The following is a 7,977-nucleotide window of genomic DNA, read 5'->3' on the forward strand; positions in this document are numbered from 1 at the left end:
TTGGCCTCAGACTTACACACATTTACACACTGTCCAGGGCATTTCATGACATGCATAATACATGTATACATATACACACATATATGCACACAAATCTGTACAAAAGTCTTAGGCAAACACTATTTTCCATTTAATGTTTTTCCATTAAATGTTTTGTAATGTAATTTTTTATGTTAAAGACAATAAAAGAAACTTTCACTGATCATATTTCTAATTTTTTCAAGGACCTGGGTTCACTTCTCAGCACTACAAAAATATAACAATGTAACTCTTTAGCAAGTGAATGCAAGGGACTCAAATATAGGTAAAATTTGGACTCAGGGACTTGCCCTTCTTCACATGGTTATGTTTTTGCTCTGTAGTCCCCTTCTAACTCAATGATACAGCATTCTCATTCTGTTTGAAACAGGTTCATATTTAGTTCACAGGAATGACATAGCTGCCACATTTACATTTCTTTAAAATTCCATGTGTTAAAAACATAAATATGTTGTTTATAGTAATCCTGACTGCATTATGAGTTTGCATACACCCATGCATACACACACACACACACACACACACACACACACACACACACACACATTATTTCCAATGGTTATCATTTAACCTCTTATGTTTGGGGGAGCATATAATTCTACATTCACTTTCTGCTACATTAGCAGTCTGCTTCACATGAAAGGACAGACTTCTGTAAATTTCATGAGCCAGACTGTTCTGTAGATGCAATGATTCATGTTTTATTGTGTGTGACACGATCAGAGTCAAGCTCCATTCATGCCACCTCAGGTACAATAAACATCTCACATCAAAGCAAACACCAATCTGACTTTCACTGTACATGGTTCATAAGCAGTGGTTGCTAGATCCAAAGCAACAGGCAGGGGACAAACAATATTGTTCAACATGGGATGCAAAAATTACTTGTGAAAGAAAAGTAAATTATAAAGGAATGAGGGTGGTGAATATGTAGAAAGGAATCTATTCTTTCTTTAAAAGTCTAAAAGAAACAAAGTTTCTGGAATACTTGCTGCTGGCTTGAATCCTGATGCTTTTTTTCTTGAGCCTTTGAACAATGAATCTGAACAAAATGGGATAAAGGAATGAAAGGTGCTCACTCTTTAGACATCCAGCCTTTCTTAGAAACTTGTGCTTTGTGTGAGAAGTTGTTACACAAGGCTAGAGTTGATGCTTCTCAGTTAAACACTATGTATTGATAAAGTCTTTCCAAACATCATTGTTATCTTCTGAGTGGCAAGTTACTTGGTTGAAAAACTCATAAAGTCTTTGGAAAGATTTTGCTTAAATATTAATCACATTACCGGAAAAGCGTGAAGGACAGGTGACTAAAGCCAAGGGACTTTTTCACTGATGAGAACATCTGTGCAGAAAGTAGAGAAAGTGAAGAAAAGTTCACCTTTTCTTTAAAATTATAAAGTGCAGCTGCGATGTTCATCAACACCGGAATAGGCAATAAAATTTGGTACTTATAAAACTCCAAGTGGATCAAAGACTTCAACATAAAACGAGAAAGTGTGGAGTAGCTTTGAACACATTGGTACAGAAGACAACTTCATGAAAAGAACAGGAATAACTCAGGCATAAAAATCAACAATTAATAAAAGAGACATCATGAAACTGAAGTTTCTGTAAGGCAAAGGACACCAGATATCATCAATCGGACAAAACGACAGCATACAGAATGGGAAATGGTCTTGACCAACTCTACATCTGACTAAATAACCCCAATAATCAAATAAAAAATGTACAGAGCTAAACAGTGAATTCTCAACAGAGGAATCTTGATTGACTGAGAAACACTTGAAGAAAATGCAACTCTGACATTTTACTGTATACCCAACAGAGTGGCTAAGATTAAAAATTTAAGTGACAGCACATGCTGGCAAGGGTGTGAAGCAAGGGGAACACTCTTCTATTGCTGGTGGGAATGCAAACTTGTACAAACACTTTGGAAGTCAATTTCTGGAGGCAGTTTCTCAGAAAATTGGGAATAGTTCTACCTCAAAACCTAGTTATACTACTCCTGAGCATATACCCAAAAGTTGTTCTACCATATCACAAAAACACTTGATCAACTATCTTTAGAAAAATTTTATGCATAACAGCCAGAAACTGGAAATAACCTAGATGTCCCTCAACTGAAGAATGGATAAAGAAAAATGTGGTTCATTTATATAATTGAATACTACTCAGCTATTAAAAACAAAGGACATAATGGAATTTTCAGGCAAATGGATAGAACTAGGAAATATCCTGAGTGAGGTAACCTAGACCCAAAAGGACATGCATGGTATGTACTCATTTGGGAAAGAAACAGTCCTTGACACTATTAATGATATTTTGTTTTGCTTGCAGACAGGATCCAACATAACTGTCCTCCAAGAGGCTCCACCTAGCAGCTAATCGAAAGAGATACAGAGACCCACAGCCAAACATTAGATGGAGCTCAGGAGTCTTTGAAAGAGTTAGGGAAAGTATTGAGGGATCTGAAGGGGATAGGGTCTCTACAAGATCAATAGAGTTAACTAACCTGAATCCTTGGGATTCCCAGACACTGAAGAATTAACCAAAGAGCAAGCACTGGCCGGGCCTAGGCCTCCACACCCATGTAACAGATGTGCAGCTTGGTCTTCATATGGGTCCCCTATCAACTGAAGTGGAGGCTGTCCCTAAATCTGTTGCCTGCCTGTGGATTCCGTTCACCTAAATAAGCTGCCTAGTCTTGTCTCAGTGGAAAAGGATGTGCCTAGCTGTGCAGAAACTTTATGTGCCATGGTATGTTGATATTCAAGGGAGCCTACACATTCTCAGAGGAAAAGAGGAAGGAGTGGGAGGAGGAACCATGTGTAGGAGGGATGCAGAGGAGAGGGGTGTCTGTGATCAGGATGTAAAGTGAATAATAAAATTAACAAAAAAATATTTAGTGCATATTTAAAATGGAACTTTATTCAGACATAAACAAAAATTATGAATTTTGAAGGAAAATAGTCGTCACTGTAAAGTACTATGTTAAGAAGGTTCACTCAGGCTGCAAAAGACAAACAAGGTGTGTCCTCTATCCTATGCTGACTTTAGCTTCTAAGCTTTATGTATGCATATTTGCATGTGAGTCTGTATGTGGATGCCAGTGCAGGAAACTAGAAAGAACTATGAGAGCAGAAAAAAAGGGGTGGTAGGTTGGTACAAAGAGCACAGATGATATGAACATAAAGGGAAAATACTGGAGTAGAAGGGGTTCAGCAGTCAGGGGAGCAGAGGAAGTGGATGTGTACAAATGTTAAACTAACTTAACTATGTATGAAAATATTGTAATAAAACCTACATTGTAAGCTAATCAAAATAGCCCAAAAGATGCTTGTGGCCAGTTGTAGAGCTTTTTGCTTAGTATACTTGGCAAGGCTATAGATTTAGTTCCTAATGTTGAAAACAACAACAATGAAAAACTACATTGTTCATTTCTGGGAAGGCTGGATATAAGGCAGATGGATATCATCAGTAAAGTAGAAGCCAGGATATTCAAGTGATTTGTTGCCTTGAAGTGAAATTTTCTGTTTTGGTTTGTTGTTGTTTTTGAAACTCAGTTGTGTCAGGTGATGTTTTACTGGAATCTGTCTTAAGAAGTTATCTTTTGCTGAAGCAGACATGAGAGGATGTTTAGCTGAGGCAGACACTTGAAAGGATGCTTGATATTTGAAAAGAATATAAGTATAACCCAACAGACAGCAAACAAAGCTCTTACATTGGTTCATCTTTCACTGCTTCACTGGTCTTTGCTGATCTCTTGCTTTCATACACCTTGCAACACTTGTCTGGTCTTAGTCTATCTGCGATTGCTGTGACTTCATAGAGACAAACACACCCAAAAACTTCTCAGGGTATTCCAGCTGCTTCTTGCCTCTTCCTTGAGGGCTTTTCTTATATTAAGCCACTGCTACTGATTCATGATTCCTGATTGGACTGGACTGTTGCTCCTGATTCATTTTTGATGTTTTGGACTGAACTGCTGATATCCTGACAACAGTGATTGAACTCACCCTCAAAACTACTTCTAAATAGGTCCAAAGGCCCTGTGTCCGATTAACCTTTTTTTTCCCCAACCTCTGGTAGGTGAGCTAGAAAGGCAGTTAAAGTGTTTAAGAACACTTAGTAAAGTAGCTTTTGAAAAATCTAAGCTTACAACTTGAGTTGATTACAAAAATGGCTCTTCAATCGCTAATGGTGAAGCTGCAAGACAATCTGAATATGAAAGATGCCGATTCTGAAGCACTGTAATAATTTCATGACTGAGAAATAATCTAGATGAATAAATAGGGCTGTGAAATACTTGTCTTTATTAATGAGACATAGACATGTGTTTGCACTAAATGTTATATTCTATTGTTGTCTGTGAAACTGCAAAATTATAATTAATTCAGTGAATGTTTCAAAACATGATGGATTTGTCCATTTGCACTCTAAGTTTAACACTTGGAAGATAAAAAAATAGTTACACAAAGTCGAAGTTTTCCTTGTTTTTAGGAAATACAAGTTCATTTCTGTGCTGAGATAAAGCAGGGAAGCAGAATGGTATGTGAGGACTTTTAATTTGGTTTTCCTTATGGACTGACAAGATGTTCTGCATGTAAGAGTAGTTGTTGCCAAAGTTAATGGCCTGAGTTCAATCCCTGAGTTGATCAGGTGGAGGGAGAAAACTGAGGCAGATGCTTGAGAAGACATGCCATATTTAAAAGAGTACAAGTATAACCCAATAGGTAGTGAGCAAAGCGCTTGCATTGGCTCACCTTGCAAGGCTTCACTGGTCTTTGTTTATGATGTTCTTGCATTGGCTCACCTTGCAAGGCTTCACTGGTCTTTGTTGATGATGTTCTTGCATTGGTACACCTTGCAAGGCTTCGCTGGTCTTTGTTTATGATGTTCTTGCATTGGTACACCTTGCAAGGCTTCACTGGTCTTTGCTGGTGATGTTCTTGCATTGGTACACCTTGCAAGGCTTCGCTGGTCTTTGCTGGTGATGTTCTCACATTGGTACACCCTGCAAAGCTTCGCTGGTCTTTGTCAATCTTCACTTGTCATGATTTCATAGAGAGAAACATACCCAAGAACTTCTGCTGGTATCAGTGCTCCTTGCTTTGGCTTGCATATACAGGGGGATATTTAAATTTTATTTTAGTGTATGTGTGTGTGTGTGTGTGTGTGTGTGTGTGTGTGTGTACATGTGTGTCATTCTGTCTGTAAGTTGTCTGGTTAGACTTCAGCTAAAACATACGGGGAAGTAAAGGTCATAGATGAAAATGACATGGAAGATAATTGAGAATTCTCTCTCTCTCTCTCTCTCTCTCTCTCTCCCTCTCCCTCTCCCTCTCCCTCTCCCTCTCCCTCTCTCTTTCCCCTCTCTCCATCTCTCTTTCCTTTCTTCCCTTTACCTCTCTCCCTCTTTCTCCTTCTCTTCTTCTTCTTCTCTCTCCCACTCTCTCCCTCCCCACTCCTTCCCTTTCTCAGCCCCTCTCTCCTTCCCTCTTCCCCCCGTGCATGTGTATACACACTTATATATGTATATGTGTGCAGAAGTCAGTGTGGAATATTTCCTGTTGTTTCTTAAGTGCCCTCTACTTTTATATTGTTTATTATTTATATGTTTTACAGGGTCTCACCAAATAAGGTATACTGACTGGCCACTGAGCCCTTGGGATCTACATGTTTCTGCCTGCCTAGTGCTGAAGTAACAGGCACATGTCACCAAAAACCTCTTGTTTTACATGAGATCTGGGGATTGAACTCAGGCCCCCCTGCTTGCCTTTGCAGATTGAGCCATTTCCTAAGTTTGTGTGTGTTTGTGTGTGGTAGAAGCTCGCAGAAAGCTTGAGTGGGGATTCAGTGGCATCCAGTGATCTGTGGGTTGATTCTTTCACAGTTTTCCCTTCTTGCCTATAGCTGTTAGCTTTTGTGAATGTTTACAGGATGACATGATTGCCCAGACACTGGCTTGCCTGCCCATGTACACAGTAATGATACAACACAGAAATGTGAATCAGAAACACAAAGGTTTTCTAAACAAGATGTTTCCACAGGGGTCTTCCCTGATGGAAACATCAGACCCTTAGAGACCAAACTTTAGAATTCTTTTTTGAAAAATTCTCAGTGTTGTCACTTAAAGATTCCCAGCTCATTCATCAAGTATCTTGGAGCCATTTAATATACAAAAACAGGCCTTGGTGATTTTTCAACATTTTTGTTGTTTAAAAGATATTGTGGCTATTATTAATCATTCTTACATCAGTGTGATGCTTTGCCAGTGGTTTTTTTGGGGGGAGTGACATTAGAGTAGGCTTATACTTTTCTTGTTTTCATGTAATAGACTTTTTCACATTGCAGCCATTCCTATTTACAAAACTGGACATTGTTTTTGCCCTAACAAGAGGACAGAGAGTTATAAGACCCAGATTTTATATTAAATTTAGAATTTTGACTTATAAATCTGGAGGAGATAACTGGGGCATGTTGGTGCAGTCTACGTTTTTTTCCAACTGAACCTCACACAAAACTGGCTTCTTTCTGCTCATTTCTCATGACATACTCCTTTTTTTTTGAGGCAGTTCTCCAACTTTATTTGACATTGAGCAGTTTAGTTTACTTTGACCATCTGTAGATTTTTAAATGTGGTATCAGGTATGTAAGTTACCAATGTGTAGAGCTTGTTTGATGAATCCTCATCTTCATTGCGCTTTCTGAACAAACATGCTTAGATACGATACAGAGCATTCCTTATTCCCTTGGTCCAGATAGCTTTATCGAGCCTGGTGTCAACTTGTGCATTTGGAATCACTGTCTCCTTCATGGCAAATTTCTGGATTTTTTTGAGTGCTCAAGGGGCACGCCTCTTGAAGTCCAGTTCATTGATGTGCTTGTGAATGTTGATGGTGTATTCTCAGGTTTCCATGTTGTTGATGGCAGAAAGGCCCTTCCTCTTCTTGCCATGCTTCTTTGCAGGAGCCATTTTGTCCAGCCCAAGTTCTTCAGACATACTCTTATCTAAACCAGGCACAGGCCACTTTTATCATCTAGTCAGTTGTCTTTCATTATATAGCAATGTCCTACACTCCCTGATCTGCACACAGCACCTCTGGGCAAGAGAGTAACTTTCCTTTGACCATATCATTCCACTGTGCACCTAGCCAGCTCCACTGAAGCAGGAGTTTGAATCTTGATTTTTTTTTTCTTTCTTTCTTTCTTTCTTTCTTTCTTTCTTCCTTCCTTCCTTCCTTTCTTTCTTTCTTTCTTTCTTTCTTTCTTTCTTTCTTTTGCTCTTTCTTTCTGTCTGTCTTTCTTTCTTTCTTTCTTTTTTTCTTTCTATTAAATTTTTGTGGTTTTCCTAAATAAGTAAAACTTTCTTAGACGAGCACTTCAGAAGCATTAACTGTATAACACTGTAGGTGGATAGCTTAGGGTGTTTTATACCCTAGAACAGTTCTCAACCTTCCTCATGTTGTAGTGACCCCCAACCATAAAATTATTTTCATTGTTATTTCACAACTGTAGTTTTGCTACTGTTAAGAATCATAATGTAAATATCTGTGTTTTCCGATGATTTTAGGGGGCTCCTGTGAAAGAACCAAATGGGTCATGACCCACAGGTTGAGAACCCCTGCCTTCGTGTCATGACTCATTCACTGGATTATACTTGCTTGTTGGGAACCTCACTCTCTCTCTCTCTCTCTCCCTGGAGAACCCTCACCTCAGGTTCCCTGCTGTTCAGAGTATGCAAGATGTGAAGATTCTTTTGCTGTGTGAACACACTTTTCCACATGCATTCACTGATTCATTGCCTTTAATTCCACCTCACCACACAGCAAGTGACATGCCTGCATATCACCCAGTTTATTCAAAGGTATGAGTCCTTGCATCCTTTATACTTAAAAATTATCTTCTTGCTGTTAAAGCATCTATTTATTCCATGTG

General features: G+C 38.8%; 1 pseudogene; it reads right to left on the bottom strand.

Annotated features, from left to right (window-relative positions):
- Nucleotides 1-6,643: 6,643 nt before the first annotated feature.
- On the bottom strand, nucleotides 6,644-7,015 carry LOC117707641 (large ribosomal subunit protein eL31 pseudogene; annotated as a pseudogene).
- Between the last annotated feature and the right edge of the window lie 962 nt (nucleotides 7,016-7,977).

This window comes from Arvicanthis niloticus, chromosome 4 (assembly GCF_011762505.2).
Source record: "Arvicanthis niloticus isolate mArvNil1 chromosome 4, mArvNil1.pat.X, whole genome shotgun sequence".
NCBI lineage: Eukaryota > Metazoa > Chordata > Mammalia > Rodentia > Muridae > Arvicanthis > Arvicanthis niloticus.